Source organism: Triticum aestivum, chromosome 5A (genome assembly GCF_018294505.1).
Source record: "Triticum aestivum cultivar Chinese Spring chromosome 5A, IWGSC CS RefSeq v2.1, whole genome shotgun sequence".
Classification (NCBI taxonomy): domain Eukaryota; kingdom Viridiplantae; phylum Streptophyta; class Magnoliopsida; order Poales; family Poaceae; genus Triticum; species Triticum aestivum.
In genome coordinates, this window is record NC_057806.1 from 111,883,618 (window position 1) to 111,910,150 (window position 26,533).

The following is a 26,533-nucleotide window of genomic DNA, read 5'->3' on the forward strand; positions in this document are numbered from 1 at the left end:
CCTACCGAGTGGAGAGCAATTCTCCCACTCGGGGGCTTAGCTGCAGTCCAATACTCGCCGAAGTTTTCTCACTCAGAGACTTAGCTACAGTCCGGCACTCGCCTAAGTTTGAAAAATCCTACCGAGTGGAGAGAAATCCTCCCACTCGGGGGCTTAGCTGCAGTCCAGTACTCGCCTAAGTTCTCTCACTCGGAGACTTAGCTGTAGTCCGGCTCTCGCCTAAGTTTGAAAAATCCTACCGAGTGGAGAGCAGTCCTCCCACTCGGGGGCTTAGCTGCAGTCCAGTGCTCGCCTAAGTTTGAAAAATCCTACCGAGTGGAGAGCAATCCTCCCACTCGGGGGCTTAGCTGCGGTCCAGTACTCGCCTAAGTTTGAAAAAATCCTACCGAGTGGAGAGCAGTCCTCCTACTCGGGGGCTTAGCTGTAGTCCAGTGCTCGCCTAAGTTCTCCCACTCGGAGGCTTAGCTGCGGTCCAGTACTTGCCTAAGTTTGTAAAATCCTACCGACTGGAGAGCATCCCTCCCACTCGGGAGGCTTAGCTACAGTCTAGCGCTCGCCTAAGTTCTCCCACTCGGAGGCTTAGCTGCAGTCCAATACTCGCCTAAGTTTAAAAAATCCTACCGAGTGGAGAGCAATCCTTCCACTCAGAGGCTTAGCTGCAGTCCTGTACTCACCTAAGTTCGAAACATATCCCTATCCGCAAGGACGACGAGGTGCAGGTCGACTACAACCTTCGCCTTCGGAGCTACGACACAAGTACAACGTGCGCTCCATCCCTATCCGCAAGGATGACGAGGTGCAGGTCGACTGCAACCTTCTCCTTCGAAGCTACGGCACAAGTACAACGTGCGCTCCGTCCCTATCCGCAAGTATGACGAGGTGCAGGTCGACTGCAACCTTCCGCTTCGGAGCTACGACACAAGTACAACGTGTGCTCCATCCCTATCCGCAAGGACGACAATGTGCGGGTCGACTGCAACCTCCTCCTTCGGGACTACGCCACAAGTACAATGTGCGCTCCATCCCTATCTGCAAGGGCGACGAAGCGCAGGTCGACTGGAGTCGCCATCTCAGAGCTGCGTCTCCAGCGCAAAGACTATTCGGAGCAGAGAACAAAGTCCACTTGAAGGCAAAACACAAGCATATTTGGAAATAAACCAAATTCAGATAAATCCTAAGGTTCCAAGCAGCAAACCAAAAGTGTTCGAGCATCAAGCCTGAAGGAGTTTAACAGTTACAGCAACCACTCGGCATTCCGAGGCAAATTTAAAGCAGATTCAAGTCTCATAAGTTTGTCCACTCGGCAGGAGGAGGGCTGGCAGGCTCGACGAATTCGTCCAGGTCATTCCCATCTGCGATTCGAGTGGCAGCAGCGATGAAAGTCTCCATGAAGGACTGGAAGTCATGCTTTTTGGTGTTAGCGACCTTGATCGCCGCCAGCTTGTTTTCACAAGCTTCCTTGCAGTGGACTCACACCAAGGATAGTGCCACGTCAGCACCACACCGGGCGGAGGACTTCTTCCATTCCTGCACTCGGTCAGGGATCTCGTTGAGTCGAGCCATCAGGGATTCCAGGTCATTTTGAAGCGTCGCCCTTGGCTAGAGCAATGAGTCGACTCGTGAGACTGCCTCCTTCAGGCGTGCGAGGTAGGTTGTGACGCTGGCGACACGAGACTCCAGTCGGAGCACGTTCATTGCAGTTTCGTCGCAAACTGGAGAAGCGATAGGGTCCAGACCCGTCTCGACCTTTCCAGTTTCCTCGTCAAAGTCTTGGCAGAATTCTGCAGCCGAAAATTAGTGAGTCGACCGGATAGGATCCGTTCGCAAGCATCAACACAGTCGGTCTAAAAGAAATACCTTCCAGCATAAGATAAAGCTTCTTGGCGAGAGTTCTCAAATAAGCCTCCGTGTCATTCCTCTTGTGGACCGCAGACTCCAGCTTTTCGTTCAGGGTAATTTTGTCCTTCTTCAGACGAGTCACCTCTCGGTTAGACTCGTTGAGACAGGACTTCAGCTTGGTCACCTCCCCTTCCAGTGTTTCAACTGAAGCCAGCTTTTGGTCTGCAAGGGCAGTTTTATCTTGGGCTTCCTTCTGTGCAGCGGCGAGGTCCGAGTCCTTCTTCTCCAGAGCCAACTTCATTTTCTCTGCAAAAGAAGCAATCGGATCAGACAAGAGCTCGAAAATGTTAAAAAACAGCCGACAGGCAGTTACCTTCCATACCAGCAGCTTCGTCTTGAGCTTTCTTTAGATTCTGCTGGGCCAACTCCAAGTCGAGGTTGAGTTGCCTCTGCTTCTCCTCAAGTTCAGCAAACTTGGAAATGAGAGTACAAGACTTCCGCAGAAGGCAAAAGACGTGTCAATCGACAAGATCAAAGGTTGTTCACTTCCGAGTGGATAAAACTTAAAGAAGTTCGCTTAGACCCCAGCCGACTGCACATAGTCGGCTGCAGTCTCGGGGCTACACCCAGCGGGTGCACTTGGCGTGCCCCGCTGATTCAGCCCACTCGATGGTCCCCCCGATCGAGTATAAAAAAACACTGTTCAGACCCCAGTCGACTGCCAGCAGTCGACTACGGTCTCGAGGATACACCCAGTGGGTGCACTTAGTGTGCCCCCACCGATTCAGATCCTACTCGACCGGTCCGCCCGAGTCGAGTGGAAGAAAAGAAAGGAAGGTAGAACTCAGACCCCAGTCGACTGCCAGCAGTCGACTGCGGTCTCAGGGACTACACCCAGTGGGTGCACTTAGCGTGCCCTCACCGGTTCAGATCCTACTCGCCCAGACCGAGTGGAAGAACGCAACTACCAAAGACAACAAAACACCCAGTGGGTACACTGATTCGACGCAAACAATGAGAGATTGTATAGAAGAAAATTTTTCGGGTAGCATATCCTGATAGAACAAGGACAGTCGAAAAGTCTACTTACCTGGACATTGGCCCGGAGAGCAGCGCTGGCGTAGTAGGCAGCCTGGCTATTCTCATGCACCGTCTTCATCCGCTCCATCATCACGTCAGCCTGTCGGATGGCTTCCGCAGCCGCTTCCGACTGGTTGTCCAGAATGGGGTAGCTGGTGAAGAAGAGAGCAGACGACCCAGGTGCAGCAGCTTGGACCTCCGAGGCGTGAGATGGGACGATTGAAGGAATCACCAGTACAATTGATGGTGCGGGGCGCTCACTCGACAAGGGTACAACGAAGGTTACAGAGGCCCCGCCCGCGTCTTCAGATTGATAGACGGTTGGTGTTGTCGTTGGTCCCTACTGAGACGCCTTACCAGCCATCGCCTTTTTATTCTTCCTGGGCCTAAGGGCCACATCTTCATCGTCATCTTGGAGATTGATGATGTTGGGCGGAGCTGCGGAGAAGATCAGTCGACTCTAAAGTAAACCACTAGAATTCAATCGACCGAGTAGTCAAGGGCAAGATCATAAGAGTTTTTACCTGGGTTGGAGGTGACCGCATCTTCCATCTCCTCGTCTCGGTACTAGAGAGAAGAGGTTCCTGATGTAGCAGCACTGCAAAGACCCGCACCTAGTCAGTTACGTTCTGTTGCTCGACAAAAAAAACAAGTCAGATGATTACCCAGAGATGGCAGGGATGGTCACTTTGATCCTGGGCAGAGCTTTTGGCAGTTTGGAGGAGGTGGCTTTCGGTGCTTTTGGCGCTGGAGGCGGCACAACCTTGGGCTGCTTCGGAGCCTTCTCAATCGGCGCTGGGGAAGACGTCCTGGGACGCTTCGAAGACTGCCCGGTCGGCGCGGTCACCAGGTCCAGAGTGCTTGCCGGGTCGTGAGCGTTTTTGGATCTCCTCTCCCTGCGAGGAGGTGAGTCGACCTCTTTGTCTTCAGTCGATTCGTCGCTCTCCTCGTCCTCCTCGGCATCCGAGTGCCACTCGCCGCTCTCGCCCCCGCTCGCTCCTTCCTCGACGTCTTGCTCCTGCACTCCATTGGGCATCGAGTACATGTCAATGAGGGCCTGAAAAGACAACAATCAAAAGAAATTCAGTTGACCATCAACAAGGTGTCACACAGTGAATCGAAAAGATACTTGGTAAAACAGAATCATACCTGCTCCGGCTAGCGCGAGTGGTCGAATGGAATCACCCTTCTAGACCCCCGGGGTTGTCTTTGTTGCTGGTGATTCCCATCAGCCACTTCTCCAAGATGTCCTCGCTGACGTCCTCCGGGTGGATCCGAGTGGAGTCCTCGAGTCCAGAGTACATCCACATCGGATGATCACGGGCCTGAAGCGGTTGGACGCGTCGACCGAGAAAGACCTCCAGCAGGTCCATCCCAGTCACCCCGTCGCGGACGAGTTGGACGACCCGCTCGACCAGCACCTTGACCTGCGCCTTCTCTTCTGGGACCACCTTCAGGGAGGAGGGCTTCTCCACTCGAGCCAGAGAAAAGGGAGGAAGTCCAGTCGACTGACCCGGGGTCGGCTGGTCCTTACAGTAAAACCAAGTCGACTGCCAGCCCCGGACCGAGTCGGGAAGGATCATTGCTGGGAAGGTGCTCTTGTTCCTCATCTGGATCCCCAGGCCCCCGCACATCTGGATCACGTGCGTCCTCTCATCACTCGGATTGGCCTTTTTGACCGACTGGGAGCGGCAGGTGAAGATGTGTTTGAAAAGACCCCAGTGCGGTCGACAGCCCAAGAAATTTTCACACATTGACATGAAAGAAGCCAGATAGACTATGGTGTTTGGAGTGAAGTGATGGAGCTGAGCTCCAAAGAAGTTCAAAAAGCCCCGAAAGAAAGGATGGGGAGGCAGAGAAAATCCGCGATCGACGTGGGTGGCGAGGAGAACGCACTCACCCTCCCTTGGCTGCGGCTCGGTCTCGTTCCCCGGGAGCCGCGCCGATTTGTGGGGGATCAGTCCCCCCTCCACCAGGTCATCGAGGTCATCCTGGCTGATCGTCGAGCGGATCCAGTCGCCCCGGATCCATCCCGGCGGCAGGCCGGATCTCGACGAGGATCCGCCCCGGCTGGTCTGCTTGCCCTTCGCCTTCGCGGTCGCCTTCTTCGCGCGCTCCAGCGCCACCGTCATCTCTTTTCCCATGGCGACGGATCGAGTTCGAGCGAGGGTTCGGCGACGAGAGCAGGAGCGAGCATGGCAGAGAGGTCGAAGGAAGAAGAAAATAGAATGGGAGCACATGGGGCAGAGACCCGGTCCGGTGCCTTTTATAAGGTCGTTCCCCGAGTGACTTACTGGTAGGCCTAGATGATCTAAACAAATCCCGCAACAGTCACGCGCGCAGTACACGGCGAAAAAGGTGGCACGGAGATCAAGGAGACTTTCCTAATCCGTCCCGATTACCACGGCCCCTCCCGTCTGGCGCGCTTCCCGAAATTCGAATCCCGCGAAATCCGCGGAGAGCAGAGAAACTTGTCAGACTGAAAACGTCCTCTACATTATCATTCAGAATTCTACCATGAAAATTCACTCAACTAAAACCAAGAATGGACCAAGGCGACTGAAGAAGAAGTTGACGTTGTCTCCTCAGTTCATGGCTCTAGAACAAGTTATACTCACAGCACGAAGAATGAGTCGGAAGTGTTCTCAACTCCTTCCCCACTCAAACCCTGATCCATTCGGGGGCTAATGACGAAGCTATGTACCTAGGGTAGGGTCATGGATCTTTCCAAGATACCCTCCCCAAGGACATCTCTAAAAGAACCAGAAGCAGTCGAAGAGAGATCATCATCCACTCGACCATGAAGTTATGTTCCACTCGACAGCTTTGAAGACACTCGACCATGCGAACAACCACTCGACTACCAGAAGATGTGAAGCCACTCACTCCGCAGAGGTCGGGATTTAAGCCATAGCTTTAATAATCATTTATAGAACTTTACTCCGGACGTTACCAGTAACGCTCCTCCTTTATGAATATTGAACCCTGTGTAACGGAGGGGAGCTGGGGTCCTGGCGCACTCTATATAAGCCACCCCCTCCTCTGGGACAAGGGTTCGCACCTTTTGTAATTCACACGCATATATCCAGTCGACCGCCTCCGAGCTCCGAGACGTAGGGCTGTTACTTCCTCCGAGAAGGGCCTGAACTCGTAAAACTCGCGTGTACAACTCCTCCATAGCTAGGATCTTGCCTCTACATTCCTACCCCTATTCTACTCTCAGGCTTAGAATCACGACATGGAGCGCCCCTCGGGCTGCATTATTCCCAGGCCACATGGGTCTGTCCCTGTGGCATGTATCCCTTTTGCTATGCCTTTAGCTTACCTTGTTGGGGGCGCCCCTCGGGCTGCATCATCCCCACGCCGCTCGGGCCAGACCCAGTGGCATGTATCTTCCTGCATTTATCGAAGTCGATCTGCTCTTAATGCTTAACCTGCCAACTGCTATCACCTGCTCGATCATCGCCTCCCTCGGGGCCCCTACACAGGCACAGCGCTGGTGCATGGGTCCGTCCCTACCACGACCGACAAATCTGAGTGGTCGAGCTCTGGCTCGCGGCACACACCATGCACGTCACCTCACCAGGCCCTCAGTGCCTTCACTTCATCCGGACCAACCAGCGGCAGGCAGGCGGTAGTAACGGCAAACCATGTTTCTTCTTGTGCCTGTCCACAGGGACCCCGTGGGAAGGATAGCAGGCGGCACCATGAGTCTCCTTTTCTCTCGTGCGAATTGCTTGCGCGTTAAAAGGGGGCTCCTGAGCATCGCGACTCAGGGGCTCTTACTGGCTCTCCAGCCCTCACCCCCTAGCCTTGACCAAGGCATCGCGACCTGGCATACCAGTGGCGGCTGAGCTCGCTCGAGGGCCGGGACCTGAGGACGTAGAGCACTAGGAAGAGCTCGGGAGAAGGAAAATTCATACGGACCGACCTAGCTATGTCGCGTAAGTTGGCGCACAGCCCTAGCGCAACATCAGGAATCACCGCGAAGTCAGCAAGATAAGTCTCGCCCTCGGATCGGCTAAATATTTGGGCCTAGTGGTCAGTCACACCATGCCCCAACCCCATTGCGGCCAAGTCATCTTCCTTTATTTCCTTACCATGGTCGCTTGGGCGCTAAGGGGGACCTCCTGAGCATCGTGCCTCAGGGGCTCTGCTACCTCTTGAGCTTGTGTTGGATTTCCCCGAAGAGGAAGGGATGATGCAGCAGAGTAGCGTAAGTATTCCCTCAGTTTTTGAGAACCAAGGTATCAATCCAGTAGGAGGCCACGCTCAAGTCCCTCGTACCTGCACAAAACGATAGCTACTCGCAACCAACGCGATTAGGGGTTGTCAATCCCTTCACGATCACTTACAAGAGTGAGATCTGATAGATATAATATTTTTGGTATTTTTGGTATAGAGATGCAAAGTGAAAAGTAAAAGGCAAAGTAAAAAGCAAAGCAAGATTAAAGTGATGGAGATTGATATGATGAGAATAGACCCGGGGGCCACAGGTTTCACTAGTGGCTTCTCTCAAGAGCATAAGTATTCTACGGTGGGTGAACAAATTACTGTTGAGCAATTGACAGAATTGAGCATAGTTATGAGAATATCTAGGCATGATCATGTATATAGGCATCATGTCCGTGACAAGTAGACCGAAACGGTTCTGCATCTACTACTATCACTCCACTCATCGACCGCTATCCAGCATGCATCTAGAGTATTAAGTTAAAAACAGAGTAACGCTTTAAGCAAGATGACATGATGTAGAGAGATAAATTCATGCAATATGAAATAAAACCCATCTTGTTATCCTCGATGGCAATGATGCAATACGTGCCTTGCTGCCCCTTCTGTCACTGGGAAAGGACACCGCAAGATCGAACCCAAAGCTAAGCACTTCTCCCATGGCAAGAACTACCAATCTAGTTGGCCAAACCAAATAGATAATTCGAAGAGACTTGCAAAGATAACCAATCATACATAAAAGAATTCAGAGAAGATTCAAATATTATTCATAGATAGACTTGATCATAAACCCACAATTCATCGGTCTCAACAAAACACACCGCAAAAATAAGAAGATTACATCGAATAGATCTCCACAAGAGAGGGGGAGAACTTTGTATTGAGATCCAAAAAGAGAGAAGAAGCCATCTAGCTACTAACTATGGACCCGAAGGTCTGAGGTAAACTACTCACACTTCATCGGAGAGGCTAGGATGATGTAGAAGCCCTCCGTGATGACGGCCCTCTCCGGCGGAGCTCCGGAACAGGCCCTAAGATGGGATCTCATGGATACAGAAAGTTGCGGCGGTGGAATTAGGTTTTTGTCGCCTCTCTGATCGTTTGGTGGTACGTAGGTATATATAGGAGGAAGGAGTATGTCGGTGGAGCGCCGAGGGGCCCATGAGGCAGGGGGGCGCGCCCCCCACCCTCGTGACCGCCTCTTTGACTTCTTGGAGTAGGGTCCAAGTCTCCTGGATCATGTTCGGTGAGAAAATCACGTTCCCAAAGGTTTTATTCCGTTTGGACTCCGTTTGATATTCTGTTTCTCCGAAATACTGAAATAGGCAAAAAAACAGCAATTCTGGGTTGGGCCTCCGGTTAATAGGTTAGTCCCAAAAATAATATAAAAGTGGAAAATAAAGCCCAATATAGTCCAAAACAGTAGATAATATAGCATGGAGCAATCAAAAATTATAGATACGTTGGAGACGTATCAGGCATCCCCAAGCTTAATTCCTGCTCGTCCTCGAGTAGGTAAATGATAAAAAGAGAATTTTTGATGCAGAGTGCTACTTGGCATAATTTCAATGCAAATCTTCTTAATTGTGATATGCATATTCAGATTTGAAAGATTCAAGACAAAAGTTTATATTGACATAAAAATAATAATACTTCAAGCATACTAACAAAGCAATTATGTCTTCTCAAAATATCATGATCAAAGAAAGTTATCCCTGCAAAATCATATAGTTTGGCTATGCTCTATCTTCACCACACAAAGTATTTAAATCATGCACAACCCCGATGACAAGCCAAGCAATTGTTTCATACTCTAACTTTTTCAAAACTTTTTCAATCTTCACGCAATACATGAGCGTGGGCCATGGATATAGCACTATAGGTGGAATAGAATGGCGGTTGTGGAGAAGACAAAAAGGAGAAGACAGTCTCACATCAACTAGGCGTATCAACGAGCTATGGAGATGCCCATTAATAGATATCAATGTGAGTGAGTAGGGATTGCCATGCAACGGATGCACTAGAGCTATAAGTATATGAAAGCTCAAAAAGAAACTAAGTGGGTGTGCATCCAACTTGCTTGCTCATGAAGACCTAGGGCAATTTGAGGAAGCCCATCATTGGAATATACAAGTCAAGTTCTGTAATGAAAGATTCCCACTAGTATATGAAAGTGACATAACGAGAGACTCTCTACTATGAAAATCATGCTGCTACTTTGAAGCACAAGTGTGGTAAAAGGATAGTAACATTGTCCCTTCTCTCTTTTTCTCTCATTTTTTATTTGGGCCTTTTCTCCTTTTCTATGGCCTCTTTTCTTTCTTTTTTTATTTGGGCTTCTTTGGCCTCTTTTATTTATTTTTCGTCCAGAGTCTCATCCCGACTTGTGGGGGAATCATAGTCTCCATCATTCTTTCCTCACTTGGGACAATGCTCTAAAAATGATGATCATCGCACTTTTATTTTTCTTACAACTCAACAATTACAACTCGATACTTAGAACAAAATATGACTCTATGTGAATGCCTCCGGCGGTGTACCGGGATATGCAATATGACAATGATGAATGTGTCATGATAAACGGAACGGTGGAAAGTTGCATGGCAATATATCTCAGAATGGCTATGGAAATGCCATAATAGGTAGGTATGGTGGCTGTTTTGAGGAAGGTATATGGTGGGTGTATGATACCGGAGAAAGGTGCGCGGTATTAGAGAGGCTAGCAAAGGTGGAAGGGTGAGAGTGCGTATAATCCATGGACTCAACATTAGTCATAAAGAACTCATATACTTATTGCAAAATTCTAGAAGTTATCAAAGCAAAGTATTACGTGCATGCTACTAGGGGGATAGATTGGTAGGAAAAGACCATCACTCGTCCCCGACCGCCACTCATAAGGTAGACAATCAATAAATAAATCATGCTCCGACTTCATCACATAACGGTTCACCATACGTGCATGCTACGGGAATCACAAACTTTAACGCAAGTATTCTTTAAATTCACAACTACTCAACTAGCATGACTCTAATATTATCACCTCCATATCTCAAAACAATTATCATGCTTCAATCTTTTCTTACTATTCAACACACTCAAAAGAAAGTTTCACAAATCTTGAATACCAAGCATATTATTATTAAGCAAATTACCATGCTATTAAGAGGCTCTCAAAATAATTTAAGTGAAGCATGAGAGATCAATAGTTTCTTTAAAACAAATACACCACCATGCTCTAAAAGATCTAAGTGAAGCACATAGAGCAAAATTATAACGCTCAAAAGATATAAGTGAAGCACATAGAGCAAAATTACATAGCTCAAAAAGATATAAGTGAAGCACATAGAGCAAAACTACATAGCTCAAAAGATATAAGTGAAGCACATAAAGTATTCTATGAAATTTTAATTCATGTATGGCCCTCTCAAAAGGTGTGTACAGCAAGGATGATTGTGGCATACTAAAACACAAACACACAAATAATACAATACGCTCCAAGCAAAACATATATCATGTTGGTGAATAAAAATATAGCTCCAAGTAAATTACCGATGGAAGTGGACGAAAGAGGAGATGCCTTCCGGGGCATCCCCAAGCTTTGAATTTTTGGTGTCCTTGTATTATCTTGGGGGTGCCATGGTCATCCCCAAGCTTAGGCTCTTGCCACTCCTTGTTCCATAATCCATCACAAGAATTCACCCAAAACTTGAAAACTTCACAACACAAAACTTAAAGTAGAAAACTCGTGAGCTCCGTTAGAGAAAGAAAACAAAAGACCACTTCAAGGTACTGTAATGAACTCATTATTTATTTATATTGGTGTTAAACCTACTGTATTCCAACTTCTCTATGGATTATAAACTATTTTACTAGCCATAGATTCATCAAAATAAGCAAACAACACACGTAAAACAGAATCTGTCAAAAACAGAACAGTCTGTAGTAATCTGTAACTAACGCAAACTTCTGGAACCCCAAAAATTCTAAAATAAATTGATGGACGTGAGGAATTTATCTATTAATCATCTGCAAAAATAATTAACTAAATATCACTTTCCAAATAAAAATGACAGCAGTTCTCGTGAGCGCTAAAGTTTCTGTTTGTTTACAGCAAGTTCAACAAGACTTTCCCCAAGTCTTCCCAACGGTTCTACTTGGCACAAACACTAATTAAACACAAAAAAAACACAACCAAAACATAGGCTAAATAAATTATTTATTACTAAACAGGAGAAAAAAGCAAGGAATAAAAATAAAATTGGGTTGCCTCCCAACAAGCGCTATCGTTTAACGCCCCTAGCTAGGCATAAAAGCGAGGATAGATCTAGGTATTGCCATCTTTGGTAGGCAATCCATAAGTGGCTCTCATAATAGTTTCATATACCAATTTTATTTTCTTTCTTGGGAAGTGTTCCATGCCCTTTTTAATGTAAATTTAAATCTAATATTCCCTTCCTTTATATCAATAATCGAACCAACCGTTATAAGGAAAGGTCTACCAGGAATAATAGGGCAAGAAGGATTGCAATCTATATCAAGAACAATGAAATCTACGGGCACATAATTCCTATTTGCAACAATAAGAACATAATTAATCCTTCCCATAGGTTTCTTAATAGTGGAATCCGCAAGATGCAAGTTTAGAGAGCAATCATCAAAATTACGGAAACCTAGCAAATCGCACAAAGTCTTGGGAATAGTAGAGACACTAGCACCCAAATCACACAAAGCATAAAACTCATGATCTTTAATTTTAATTTTTATAGTCGGTTCCCACTCATCATAGAGTTTTCTAGGGATAGAAACTTTCAACTCAAGTTTTTCTTCATAAGATTGCATCACGGCATCAACAATATGTTCGGTGAAGGCTTTCTTTTGACTATAAGCATGTGGAGAATTTAGCACGGATTGCAAATAGGAAATACAATCAATTAAAGAGCAACTTTCATAGTTAAATTCCTTGAAATCCAATATAGTGGGTTGAGCAACATCTAGATTTTTATTTCTTTCAATCCCACTTTCATCAATTTCATCATAAAGATCTAAATACTCCGAATTTTTAGAACGCCTTCTAGGTAAAGGAAGATCATATTCAGTTTCATCAAGATTCATATTGCGAAACAAAGATTTAATAGGAGACACATCAATAACTTTTAGATCTTCATCTTGATTTTCATAGGAATTGGAAGAACATGCTTTAATAAAGGCATCTTTGGAAGCACGCATCCTAGCGGTTCTTTCCTTGCACTCATCAATGGAAATTCTCATGGCTTTGAGAGACTCATTGATATCATGCTTAGGAGAAATAGATCTAAGCTTTAAAGAATCAACCTCAAGAGAAATTCTATGAACGTTCCTAGCCAAATCATCAACTTTAAGCAATTTCTCTTCAAGCAAAGCATTAAAATTCTTTTGTGAATTCATAAACTGTTTAACACTATTATCAAATTCAGATGGCATCTTATTATAATTTCCATAAGAGTTGTTGTAGGAATTCCCATAATTATTAGAAGGATTACTAGGATATGGCCTTGGATTAAAATCCCCTCTATAAGCGTTGTTACCAAAATTATTCCTACCAACAAAATTCACATCCATAGATTCATTGTTATTCTCAATCAAAGTAGACAAAGGCATATCATTAGGATCAGAAGAAACACTCTTAGTAGCAAATAATTTCATAAGTTCATGCATCTTTCCACTCAAAACATTGATTTCTTCTATCGCATGCACTTTTTTATTAGAAGATCTTTCAGTATGCCATTGAGAATAATTAACCATAATATTATCTAGGAGTTTAGTAGCATCTCCTAAAGTGATTTCCATAAAAGTGCCTCCCGCGGCCGAATCTAAAAGATTTCTAGAAGAAAAATTCAATCTGGCATAAAATTTTTGTATAATCATCCACAAATTCAAACCATGAGTAGGGAAATTACGTATCATTAATTTCATTCTCTCCCAAGCTTGTGCAACATGTTCATGATCAAGTTGCTTAAAGTTCATAATATCGTTTCTAAGAGAGATGATCTTAGCAGGAGGGAAATACTTAGAGATAAAAGCATCTTTGCACTTGTTCCAAGAATCAATACTATTTTTAGGCAAAGATGAAAACCAAGCTTTAGCACGATCTCTAAGCGAAAAAGGAAATAGCTTCAATTTAACGACATCATTATCGACATCTTTTTTCTTTTGCATATCACATAAATCAATGAAGCTATTCAGATGAGTAGCGGCATCTTCACTAGGAAGGCCGGCGAATTGATCTTTCATAACAAGATTCAACAAAGCAGTATTGATTTCACAAGATTCAGTATTGGCAAGAGGAGCAATCGGAGTGCTAAGGAAATCATTATTATTGGTATTGGTGAAGTCACACAATTTGGTAGTATCTTGAGCCATCGCGACAAACAAGCAATCCAACACACGGGTAAAAAAAGGCAAGCGGGCAAAAAGAGGCAAATAGAGAGGGAGGATAGAGAGAGAGAGGGCGAATAAAATGGAAAGGGTGAAGTGGGGGAGAGGAAAACGAGAGGCAAATGGCAAATAATGTAATGCGAGAGATAGGGATTGTGATGGGTACTTGGTATGTTGACTTTTTGCGTAGACTCCCCAGCAACGACGCCAGAAATCCTTCTTGCTACCTCTTGAGCTTGCGTTGGATTTCCCCGAAGAGGAAGGGATGATGTAGCAGAGTAGTGTAAGTATTTCCCTCAGTTTTTGAGAACCAAGGTATCAATCCAGTAGGAGGCCACGCTCAAGTCCCATCGTACCTGCACAAAACGATAGCTACTCGCAACCAACACGATTAGGGGTTGTCAATCCCTTCATGGTCACTTACGAGAGTGAGATCTGATAGATATAATATTTTTGGTATTTTTGGTATAGAGATGCAAAGTGAAAAGTAAAAGGCAAAGTAAAAAGCAAAGCAAGATTAAAAGTGATGGAGATTGATATGATGAGAATAGACCCGGGGGCCATAGGTTTCACTAGTGGCTTCTCTCAAGAGCATAAGTATTCTACGGTGGGTGAACAAATTACTGTTGAGCAATTGATAGAATTGAGCATAGTTATGAGAATATCTAGGCATGATCATGTATATAGGCATCACGTCCGTGACAAGTAGACCAGAACGATTATGCATCTACTACTATTACTCCACTCATCGACCGCTATCCAGCATGCATCTAGAGTATTAAGTTAAAAATAGAGTAACGCTTTAAGCAAGATGACATGATGTAGAGAGATAAATTCATTCAATATGAAATAAACCCCATCTTGTTATCCTCGATGGCAACGATGCAATACGTGCCTTCCTGCCCCTTTTGTCACTGGGAAAGGACACCGCAAGATCGAACCCAAAGCTAAGCGTTTCTCCCATGGCAAGAACCACCAATCTAGTTAGCCAAACCAAACAGATAATTCGAAGAGACTTGCGAAGATAACCAATCATACATAAAAGAATTCAGAGAAGATTCAAATATTATTCATAGATAGACTTGATCATAAACCCACAATTCACCGGTCTCAACAAACACACCGCAAAAGAAGAAGATTACATCTAATAGATCTCCACAAGAGAGGGGGAGAACTTTGTATTGAGATCCAAAAAGAGAGAAGAAGCCATCTAGCTACTAACTATGGACCCGAAGGTCTGAAGTAAACTACTCACACTTCATCAGAGAGGCTATGATGATGTAGAAGCCCTCCGTGATGGCGGCCCTCTCCGGCGGAGCTCCGGAACAGGCCCTAAGATGGGATCTCGTGGATACAGAAAGTTGCGGCGGTGGAATTAGGTTTTTGGCTCCTCTCTGATCGTTTGGGGGTATGTAGGTATATATAGGAGGAAGGAGTACGTCGGTGGAGCGCCGAGGGGCCCACGAGACAGGGGGGCGCGCCCTAGGGGGGTGGGCGCACCCCCACCCTCGTGACCGCCTCTTTGACTCCTTGGAGTAGGGTCCAAGTCTCCTGGATCACGTTCGGTGAGAAAATCACGTTCCCAAAGGTTTTATTCCGTTTGGACTCCGTTTGATATTCTGTTTCTCCGAAATACTGAAATAGGCAAAAAAACAACAATTCTGGGCTGGGCCTTCGGTTAATAGGTTAGTCCAAAAAATAATATAAAAGGGGAAAATAAAGCCCAATATAGTCCAAAACAGTAGATAATATAGCATGGAGCAATCAAAAATTATAGATACGTTGGATACGTATCAGGCTCTTACTGGACCTCGGGCCGCGCACCTCCTAGCCTTGACCACGACATCGCGACCTGGCATACCAGCGACGGCTGTAGCCGCCTTGGGACCGGGACCCGTCAGCGGAGAGCAACAAGCTGTCGCGGGGAAAGAAAGGGGGGACCGAGCCTTAACGGGACACGCGTTCATAAAATCTTCATAACAAGGAAGATAAGTACAAAGGCATTGCAGATCCTTACATGCGCCCATGGGGTGATTCATGATTCTTCGCAGGAAACAAAAGCTGATGCTAAGGGGGATCCTATCTACATCCTTCCATGGCGGACACCATCATCAACAGTGGGCCACGGGAGGCCGGCGCCAACCCTATCCAGATCAGCGGCGGCGGCGGCCGGACGCCGCAGCCCTGCTCCGAGCATGGCGAGAGCTCGGGGGGACGTAGCTGTCATCGCTCGTCTCCGGAGTCTTGTAGAGCTCAGGAGAGCTGCTGGACTCCCAAGGGCTGCTGCTGCTGGAGTGGTCGCGAGCGGAGCGCGCATCAGCCTCGCGCTCTTCTCCGGAGCAGCACTCCAGGCGACAGCCCTCGGCGTCGAAGACCTTGAAGAAGAGCGTGGAGGCACCATCGTACTCGAAGTGGATCGCGAGGGCGCCCCTCGCACGACAGACTCGAGCAATCTCTCCCCAGCCGCGGGTCATGAAGATCTTGCCGATGGGGACCGCTTCGATCTTCGCTCCGGTCGCTGGAGCGCTGTAGTCGGCGTGCTGCAGCCAGAGCTCAAAAGGCCCCCTCAGCGGCATCACGTCGGAGAAGAACCACGGGAAGTGGATCCAGGAGCTCGGAGGCATCGACACCCACAACACCAACTCGCGTGAGGAGTCCGCGACATGGACGACATACGTCGCCGTGGCGCGGCGACCCCGGATGCAGCATGGGCGGCATTGCTAATCACTTCGTCCTCCCGAGCCCTCGGCTTGGGCGTACAGGGGTAGCGGGTACCCCGGTGGAGGCCACTCGCACCTAGGCCTCATCACCACTTGCGTCGCCATTTCATTGCGGTGATGGATCGACCTCTTCTTTGGCGGGAGTGGCTCCGGGACATCTCGGGAGGCTTTCCCCTTCTCTTCGACGGAGAACCTTCTGATAGGCGCCATCAGAGGCACTGCAAGCAATGAAGCAAAGAAGAAGCAAGCAAGCGAGGAAGAGATGGGCGACGGGGGATCTGCCCCCCCTCTCCATTTATAGCGGAAGAAGGCCAACCGGCACCTCCCATGATCACAGGTAATGATGGTTTCCCTTGCATGTCGCAGGGACTTGTCAAGTCGTGCAGTCACCGAGGCAGCGTGGGGAAGCGGAGACACCCACGTCCAATCAACTGCCACGCATCAACCGAGGCCGCAGGCTTTGGGGGCCCGCAGTGCTCCGAACTTGACCCTTGGCTTCGCCGCGAAGCCAAGCCCGAGCGCACCTTGGGCCCGGGGGCTACTGTCGGTGTTCTGGGAATGGGGGTCCCCAGACTTGCCTGCCTGCGGCCCGCGGCGTGGCGGAGCCAGCAGGCCATACGACCCATCTTCACCAACAAGGCACCCAAGACCCTCGCAAGGGGCCAAGCCTCGCGAGGCGGACGACGCAAGACCTCCTCTCGAGTGGCCTGGTCAGGCAGGCTTGCGAGGAGCGGAGATATCAAGGCGAGGCGAACCTCACGAGGCTCTCGTGACATGAGCCATGACGATTGACACCAGGTGGGCGCCAGCGCGCGCAGCGTCCTTGTTTCCTCTTTGGTGCAAAGGAGGCAAGCGCAGCCGCGGAGTACCGAGGCCTCAGGCAAAGGTTGCCATTTCGGTGCAACAAGACCAAGACCAAGAGGACTGCAAGATGGAGGTCATCGTGGAGCCCAAGACGGCGTCACTACCAGAGCTTTGTGCAGGCGAAGACTACTTTTGTCAGGACGGCTCGTACTAGTTGTCCCCCTTCAAACTTGCCCGCCATTGCTGGCTCCCTTCCCGCTCGATATTTGGGAAGAGGACCAGGGCCTCTATAAATAGGACTAGCCACCACCAAAGGGGGGATTGAATCCTGGTACTACAAGTTCATACGCACAAGAACACCTCAACCTCAGGAGGATGTTCTTCCCTTGTACTGTTCATCATCGGCCCAAGAGGCAATCCACCACCACACCGGAGTAGGGTATTACACCACAATGGTGGCCCGAACCAGTATAAACCCCGTGTCTTTCTGTGTTGTGAGTTTGTCGAGTTCGTCCGCAAGATCTTAGCGAGCTAGAGCGTAGATTGGTAGAAGGGAAAGACTTCGCGCGCACCCCCGTGTTAGAACCTTAAGGGTTAATCGGAACCCCATCTCCGACAGCGGTGCACCCTTGGCTTGGTGTTCTTCCCGAACCGCCACCAGGGCCGCGCTGGTTGAGTACGGGGTGGAGGCAACATAGAGCACCAGGGGCTCGCGAGGTCGCGGCGCCACCATCACTGGAGGGCTGGTCAGGTATCTCTTGAGGTCTTGAAAAGCTTGGTCGGCCTCCAGGGTCCACTCGAACGGGCCCTTCTTTTTCATCAGCTTGAAGAAGGGTAGGGCGCGCTCTCCCAGCTTGGAGATGAAGCGCCCCAATGCAGTCACCCGACCAGCCAACTTCTGCATTTCCTTGAGGGTCTGTGGTGGACTCATGTCTTCAATGGCCTTCACCTTCTCTAGGTTGGCCTCGATCCCCCTGTGGGACACCAGGAAACCCAGCAGCTTGCCGGAAAGGACGCGAAACATGCATTTCTCCTGATTGAGCGACAAGTCCACCTGACAAAGGCTTTCAAAGGTCTCCTCTAGGTCTCGGATCAAGGTTCTCGCCTCCCGGGACTTCACCATGATGTCGTCGACGTAGACTTCAGCGTTTCTCCCGAGCTGCCGCCCTAAGGCGACGTGCATGAGTCATTGGAAGGTTGCGCCCGCATTGCGCAGCCCGAACGGCATGCAAGTGTAGCAGTACACCCCACACGGGGTCAGGAAGGCCGTCTTCTGAGTCTTCTCCACATCTTATACCATCATCTTGATCTGGTGATATCCTGAGAACGCGTCCAAGAAGCATAGCAAGTCGCACTCGGCGGTGGAGTCGAAGATCTGGTCGATGCGTGGACGCAAGAACGAATCTTGGGGGCAGGCCTTGTTGAGGTTGGTGAAGTCAATGCACATATACTCCTTCCCGCCTTTCTTGGGGATGAAGACGGGGTTCGCCAGCCACTCGGGGTACCGAACCTCGCGTATGACACCCGCATCCTCCAACTTGTGAGTTTCTTAGACAATGAAAGCTTGCTTCTTCGTGGACTGCCGCCTTGCCTTCTGCTTCACAGGGTGTACATTGGGGAACACCTTCAGGTGGTGCTCTATTACCTCTCTTGGGACCCCTACTAGCTGGTCGGGCTCCCAGGCGAACACTCCCTTGTTTGCACGCAAAAACTTCACTAGCGCCTCCTCCTGAGCAGGCTCGAGGTTGGTGCCTATGGTAAAGGTTGCCCCTGAGGACCCGTCCTCCTCGACCAACACTTGCTTGGTTTCTACCTTGGCCTGAGTGAAGAACTGCTTCTTTTTGGTTGGCGCGGCTCCCTTGGCCTTGGAGGTATCCGTGTCGGCAGGTTGTGCCGTCGCGGCGGCCTTGAGGGCAAGCTTGAGCGCCGCCAGGGCCTCCTTGGCGTCCCCCTTGATGGTGAGGACACCCTGGCATCTTCACGAGATTGTAAGCATGATGGGTTGCTGCCATGAACTGGGCCAGAGCTGGGCACCCGAGGATGGTGTTGTATGAGAGGCCAATGCAGGCGGTGTCGAAGTCGATGAGCTCGGTGCGGTAGTTGTCGCGTGTGCCGAAGGTCACGGGGAGGCAGATCTACCCCAGGGAGCGGGCGGGGCCACCGCCAACTCCCGAGAAGGGCTTGCTGGGGTGGAGTCGCTCGAATTGTACGTGAAGGAGGCTGAAGGTCTCGACGGAGAGCACATTGAGGCCGGCGCCGCCATCGACGAGCGTCGTGGTGATGGATATGTGGCAGATGGTGGGTGCGCACAGCATCGGGAGTGCACCCGAGCCGACGATGGAGGCGGGATGATCCTCCGAGTCGAAGGTGAGGTCAGCCTCAAGCGTGGCCCAGCCGGGTGGAGCCCTCGGGCGCTTGGAAGCGACGCCAATCTGGCGAAAGTACGGCTTGATGTGCCGATCTGAGGGTGGTGCTTCCAAACCGCCGAGAAGAGCTGCAACGATGGGGGCCGCCGGTTCCCCGAAGCGAGTGACGAAGAGGCCACGCAGCTCCTCCCAGGTGGCGACAGAAGACTCTGGCAAGTGGAGGAGCCAGGCGCGTGGCGCGCCCACAAGGGCCATTGGGAACCAGTTGGCTATGACCTTGTCGTCGCCCCCGGCTTCCAAGACAACCTCCTCGTATGCCAGCAGGAAAGCCGACGGGTCTGCCGCGCCGTCATAGCACGACGGCATCTCCGGCTTGAACTTGGGTGGCCACTGCACCTGCCGCAAGGCGGGGGCAAGGGCTCGGAGCCCCCGAGCTCCGCTGTGGTCACCGGTGGATCGAGCTGGAGGGGCGCCCGCCATGCGGAACGGGCGTGGAGGTGGGGCATGAGCCGACAGAAGGAAGACTCTGGCGCGCCCCTACCTGGCGCGCCAAATGTCGGATCACAGGTTCCAGCAAAACCCTTAAGGTTCAAACACTGGGGGTGCGCGTGAAGATCTCCCCCCTTATCGATCCACGTCCTAACTTAGCCTAGATCTCACGAACTAACTCGACGAACTCGCAACACAAGGACACAAGATTTATACTGGTTCGGGCCACCGTTGTGGTGTAATACCCTACTCCAGTGTGGTGGTGGTGGATTGCCTCTTGGGCTGAAGACGAACAGTACAAGGGGAAGAACAGCCTCCTGAGGTTGAGGTGTTCTTGTGCTTGGTGGGTGTGCCACCCAGGATGTGGTGGATCCAATCTCTAGATCTCCCTCTCTAGCTACGGTGGTGGCTAGTTCTATTTATAGTGGCCCTGGTCCTCTTCCCAAATATTGAGCGGGAAGGGAGCCAACAACGGCCAATTTGAAAGGGGACAACTAGTACAAGCTATCCTGACAAAAGAAGTCTTCGCCTGCCAAAGGCTCTGGTGGTGACACCGTCTTGGGCTCCACGGTGACCTCCGTCTTTCCGTCCTTCCGGTCTTGATATCATTGCACCAATATGGAAACCTTTGCTTGATGCCTCGGTACTCCATGCCTGCGCTTGCCCCCTTAGCACCAAAGAGGAAACAAGGACGCTGCGCGCGCTGGCGCCCGCCAGGCGCGTGCCTGGTCTTGATCATCATGGCTTATGTCACAAGGACCTTGCGAGGTTCGCCTGGCCTTGAACTCTCTGCCCCTCATGAGCCAACCTGATGAGGCCGCTCCTGAGGAGGTCTTGTATCGTCCGCCTCGCGAGGCTTGGCCCCTGGCGAGGGTCTTGATTCCTTGTTGATGAAGATGGGCCGTACAGGCCTACCAGCAAAGCCACGCCGTGGGCCACATGCAGGCAAGCCTGGGGACCCCTGTTCCCAGGACGCCGATAGCGCGCTCCCCGTCGAGTTGAGCCTCCGCCTCCCGGTCCTCCTTTAATATCGCCAGGCTGAACTGCTGGTCCGCCTGCACCATGAGGGACCCGGACGCCGGCACGAAGTCGATGTCCATCGTCTTATACGCATCGGGGGACTTCTGCGCCACAACCTCCGCCATGAACATTGGATCGGCTTCCTCCTCCTCGTAGCCTAGCTCCAGAGAACTCGGGGATTGGTGCGCCGCAAAGCGAGCTTGGGAACAGAGGTCTATGGCGCCGACCGCCACCGCAATTTCTGCGCGGCGCTCCCGGGTCAGCAACTTGTAGTACGTGATCTTGCAGCGCACCATGGCTTTTCGGCGAACCAGGGGACGCTTGATGCGGGCTAGGGGATCGAAAGGTGGGGGAATGGGCTAGAGAGGAGGTGTGGTTTTGGGGCAGTGGCTGGTGTAGGCCGAGCAGCGAAGGTTCTGGTGTGAATAGTGGTTCCGGTGACGACCTGTCAATTGGTTTTGACTATACATCGCTCTTGTCGTGTTCGCGTTGCACCCCGGCACGCTGGACCCTCCATGTTGCTCATCGAATGGAACGCGCTTTGTCTTGCGTTTTCGCTCGCTTGTGGGACCATAGTTGAGAGCAAACCGACGTCCCTCCCCTCCCCCGCCCGCGTCATTTATACTACTACTCCCTCTGTTTCATGCGGATTAAATAAAAATAGAGGGAGTATACTACAGATGAGGATCCCCTAACATGGCCGAACCCATTGAGTAACTGACATGCGGGGCCTAGCAAGCATGGGGCCTGCCAGTAAGTGACCGAAAGGGAGGGTAAGGCAGGGATACCTACGTCAGATGATCCACTTCCACTACTACTCCCTCCTTCCATCTATACAGGGCCTAATGCGTTTTTCGAGGCTAAATTTGACCAAATGTTAGAGTAATAATATATGACATGCAACTTACACAAAGCATATGGTCAAATTCGTATGTGAAAGGAGCTTCCAATGATATAAATTTCACATTATACATCTCATGTACTCCCTCCTTCCATTTATATAGGGCCTAATGTGTTTTCGAGGCTAAATTTGACCAAGTGTTAGAGCAATAATATATGACATGCAAGTTACACAAAGCATACCGTTGAATTCTTCATGAAAGAAGCTTCCAATGATATAATTTTCACATTATACATCTCATGTATTATTAATCTTATCAATAGTTAAAGGCGGTCTTGAAAAACACATTAGGCCCTATATAGATGGAAGGAGGGAGTACCATTAATCTTGTCAATAGTCAAAGGCGGTTTTGAAAAATGCATTAGAGCATGGTTAATAATGTAGCCGGCTGTTGGCTATAAAGAGATGCCACCTCACTTAGAGCCATCACAAAAAATACTCATATAAGCATTTAATATTTGCATGGTTAAGTAATAGGTTGGCTCTTAGAATGGCTATTAGGTTGGCTCTAAGAATTTAATATTTGCATGAGCAAGGTATATGATTGGAAGAGAGTTGCATGCATGCATACTATTTTTTTCTTGATCTATGTGTTATAGTTGGGCTGTAGAATAAGAGCCCGCTTCACTCTCTCTCTCCTCTCTTCTCACTCCTCCAAGTAGGATTTTAATGACATGGCAAGTCTTATAGCCTGCTGACTAGGACTTATTAGACTTGCTCTTAGGCCCTATATAAATGGAAGGAGGGAGTACTATGAGCACTGCATACTCTACTACATATGTTGTCAGTACTCCACTAGTACTATTGGACAGGTAGCTTAAAAAAAGTTACTATTGAACTGGCTATATGTGGCAAAATCCTAGTAGGAAGAGCATGTGCGAGAACAAGCACATTCACGTGGTTGAAAACAAATTGGAAACCATCTTTGTTTGAATACAAATCTAGGAGTACGTACGAATCTAACAATATTGATTGGGCGTTGTTGAATGTTGATACTTTTTCTGTAAGTTTGATCAAAGTAGAGATACTTTGACTACACATAAAACTTATATGTAAACTAGAAAGGATCAGAAGGAGTATATTGTAAGTTCAAAATCGAAACGAACATTGAATACCCTTTATATATGATTTGCGGATGTTATGATCACCGGTTCAAAATTTTGAATCCGCCTTAGGTATCACACATGCACCCACTCGTTCTCTCTCGATTTCATCTCGGGGTCCGGAGATCGATTGAAAGAGGACTAGGGTGGGTACAATATGTTCGTTTCGCTTATGAACGTACAATATACTCCCTCTGATCCCCACAGACCCCCCGCGGGTCATTTCTATCATAGAAACAGACCAAACCGTTATCTCCTTGCACGACACGCAATTGATCTCTCAACATCAATCGATCTCGTCAAGATGTGTCGGGGCATGAACCGAATGGGATGTCAAAACTAAGACGGGAAGCGACACGTAGTGGAGGCAAAGTGAAACTTTAAACGAACCGTTTGTTTGTATGCATGTCGGACAAATTACAACATTGGAAATACAAGCATGGTCTAGGCCCACATGCGAATGATACTCGGCGGAATGTTCAAATGAGGCATGCGGGAGGATGGACTCGACCGGAGGGCGGCATGATCGATGGAGAAGAGGGTTGGAGAGGAATGAGAAATAAGCAACGCCACATGATTATACTTGAACGGCTCAAATAAACAATAAGTTGTCTCGTTTTCCCTTCCGTCTTGGTCATGGAGTAAGATACTCCCTCCATTTTTATTTACTCTGCATATTAGGTTTGACTGAAGTCACACTTCATAAAATTTGACCAAATTTATAGAAAAATATGAACATTTACAATAGCAAATCTATATGATGTGAAAGTATATTCAATAATGAATCTAATGGTATTGATTAGTTATTGTATATGTTATTATTTCTGTCTATAAACTTTGTCAAAGTTTACAAATTTTGACTTTGAGCAAAGCTAAAATATGGAGTAAATAAAAATAGAGGGAGTACGCAGGGACTAGTATAGTTACTACTGCCGGAACATGGTATGTTGGACCCCTAAATGAGGGCACGGACCGGGCACACCTCAATTATTCCTTCAAACAGTTGTACACCTACATTAGCACACCATCCGGCTACTTAATCAAGTGTTATGCTTCACTAGTTGAAAAGGAAAAGGGTGGTACCGTACCCAAAACCACCACACTTGGGGATAGGGTAACAACTTGGTACTCTACCACGTTTGAACCAGGGCACAAAAACCACCTGTTCTACGCCTAATGCACAATGCGGAGCACTGGCGTTGAATTTGGCCGGGAAAACAGGGAAACCGACATGTGGGGCACACCTGTCAAGACGACATGGCGTATACTAGTCCAAAGGAGGAGCTGGCCCATGACCTTCTCGCCACCAGCAACCGTTTATGCGGGTCGTGGGGGCCAGCAACGTGGCGCAACTCCCGCACCGCCTCTGGACATGGCGACCGCGGTGAGCGACATGCTCATCATCGCTGGACATGGTCGGCTTTAGTGTGCCAGGGGTGGCGTTAGCGCTGTGGCACGAACAGCAGATCAACACCCGGCTCGTCGAGGATGCATGGGACACCAAAGTGCGCGCGCGCCGCGACGCATCCACGGAGTGGTGTAGCACGGCCAACTGCATCCTCAGGACCTGAGACCTTGCCGGGTCGTCTTGCTTTTTCAATGACATGTGGGGATCACATGTGAGCAAAGGGCATCTCCAACATTGCCACGACCACAGCTGACTACCCTGGCACACCAAAAACCCTCGTCGCTCGCGCCGTCGCACAGTGTGTTCCCAGCCGGCGCCAGCTGCCCGCATTCATGCCATCCGTCCGTATGCCGTCGTTAAGAGGCTCGGTGCCCGAGGAACCAACTCCGGTGACTTAATGACACACCCGGAGGCTTGGCCTCACCGGAATGCGCTACTTAAAGCGGTAACGCCCAGCTAAACTCCACACCATAGCACATCATCCTGCTACCTGGCACCACATCTGCCATGACCGCGAGCACGAACGCTCTGCAGGAGAGCTTGTATTCGAGGATGAAGCTTGAGGTTGCCTCCCTCGCTCAAGTCACCACTCGCGACACAATAGTAGCATAGCCGGACGCGGACGCACAAGCGGTGGCCACGCTGGCGGCCAACGACGGGAGCACCGTCAGCCACGCATCCTACTTGTTGCCGTCCAACGTTCGACACCGCCGAGGTCGGGGACTCCTCCGAAGATGAGTAGGGCATGGGAGGCGACAGGGCATGGTGTGCCAACTGGCCGATCCATCTCCCGTGTTCTACTCTTCCTCACCGGAGACCGCACCTTCACTTCACGGGTCTTGAACCCCGCCCTCGTAAATGGAGATCGCTGATGGAGGACGTCAGTTGCCGTCGTAGAATAGGTTTAGGGTCGGGTTTCTTTATTTTTCTGTCCTATAAAAGTTCAAAATGTAATGAAAATCTGCCGTGTTTGAATTAATCTCGTCCGGTGTATATGAACTTTCACAATAATAGTAAGATATATTGTAGGAGTATATGGAATGATGATTCGTTTTTGTGTGTATAAACTTAGAAGGTTTGACCCGAGACAAAGCTAATATGCGAAGTAAACAAACACATAGGGTCTACATACACAATTTATCTTAGGCACTCCAATAGTATGTCCACTACACATTCACGCATGTCACATCTTTCTACATCTATGGCAACCTATGAAAGGGTTAACGTAAATTGCCACTTTCTCTCCTCCCTGATTTTCATGGCGGTGGGCCCCTCCCTCCCCCAATCTACAATCAACAGCTCACATGTTTCACATCACGTTAATTACGTAACTGGGATTGCGTAGGTGTAGCATTACTCGTCCTAAAAAGCCCAACTAAGCCAACAACCCAGCATATCGCGCGGGAAAAGACCTGGTTGCACCGTTTTAGTACGGATTACCGGATTACTAGTAGTAGTATCGATGGATCGCGCGAAGCACCAATTTTAAAAGGAAAAAAGGTGGTACACTTACAGCACCCCTGTCGCGGTCGCATTGCACCCCACACATGTTCGGTCCTGCACACGGCTCACGCAAACAGAACACGCTTCGGCTTGCCTCTTCACTGACACGTGGGATTGCACTTGGAGAAACCTACCATGCACCAAACTCCTCCCGCCCACCGCGCGAAAATCTCCCCCCCCCAAATTCCCCCCAGATCCCAAATTCAATCGCCCTTCGGCCAACTAGCCAATAATATTCCCCAAACCCCCCTCCCCCAACCCCCTCCACTACATTCTCTCCACCAAAGCCGCCCTCCCCACCACGCCGATACGTCAGCGCCGCGGTTCATCGAGGGGACGCATGGCGATCCTCTCGCTCTCACAGTACGCTCTCATAGACTGTCATCCTCTAGCCACACCGCCACCGCTGGTGACGTTCTTGTGGAGACACACAAGGGTCAGCGTCATCACCGTTGGCGACGTTCGTGTGGAGACACATGGTGATCAGCTTCTCCCACGGTACACATATTCTAGACTGGGGCCCCGTGCATGTCGGTGTAGCGCTGAATGTTAGCTGATAGATGCTGTTAATCTCACTGTTTGCCGAAGTAGTTTACAGTCAATATGCTCTGCTTAAGAAGCTTCCTTGCCCTATTCTGCACTCAATCTGCTTA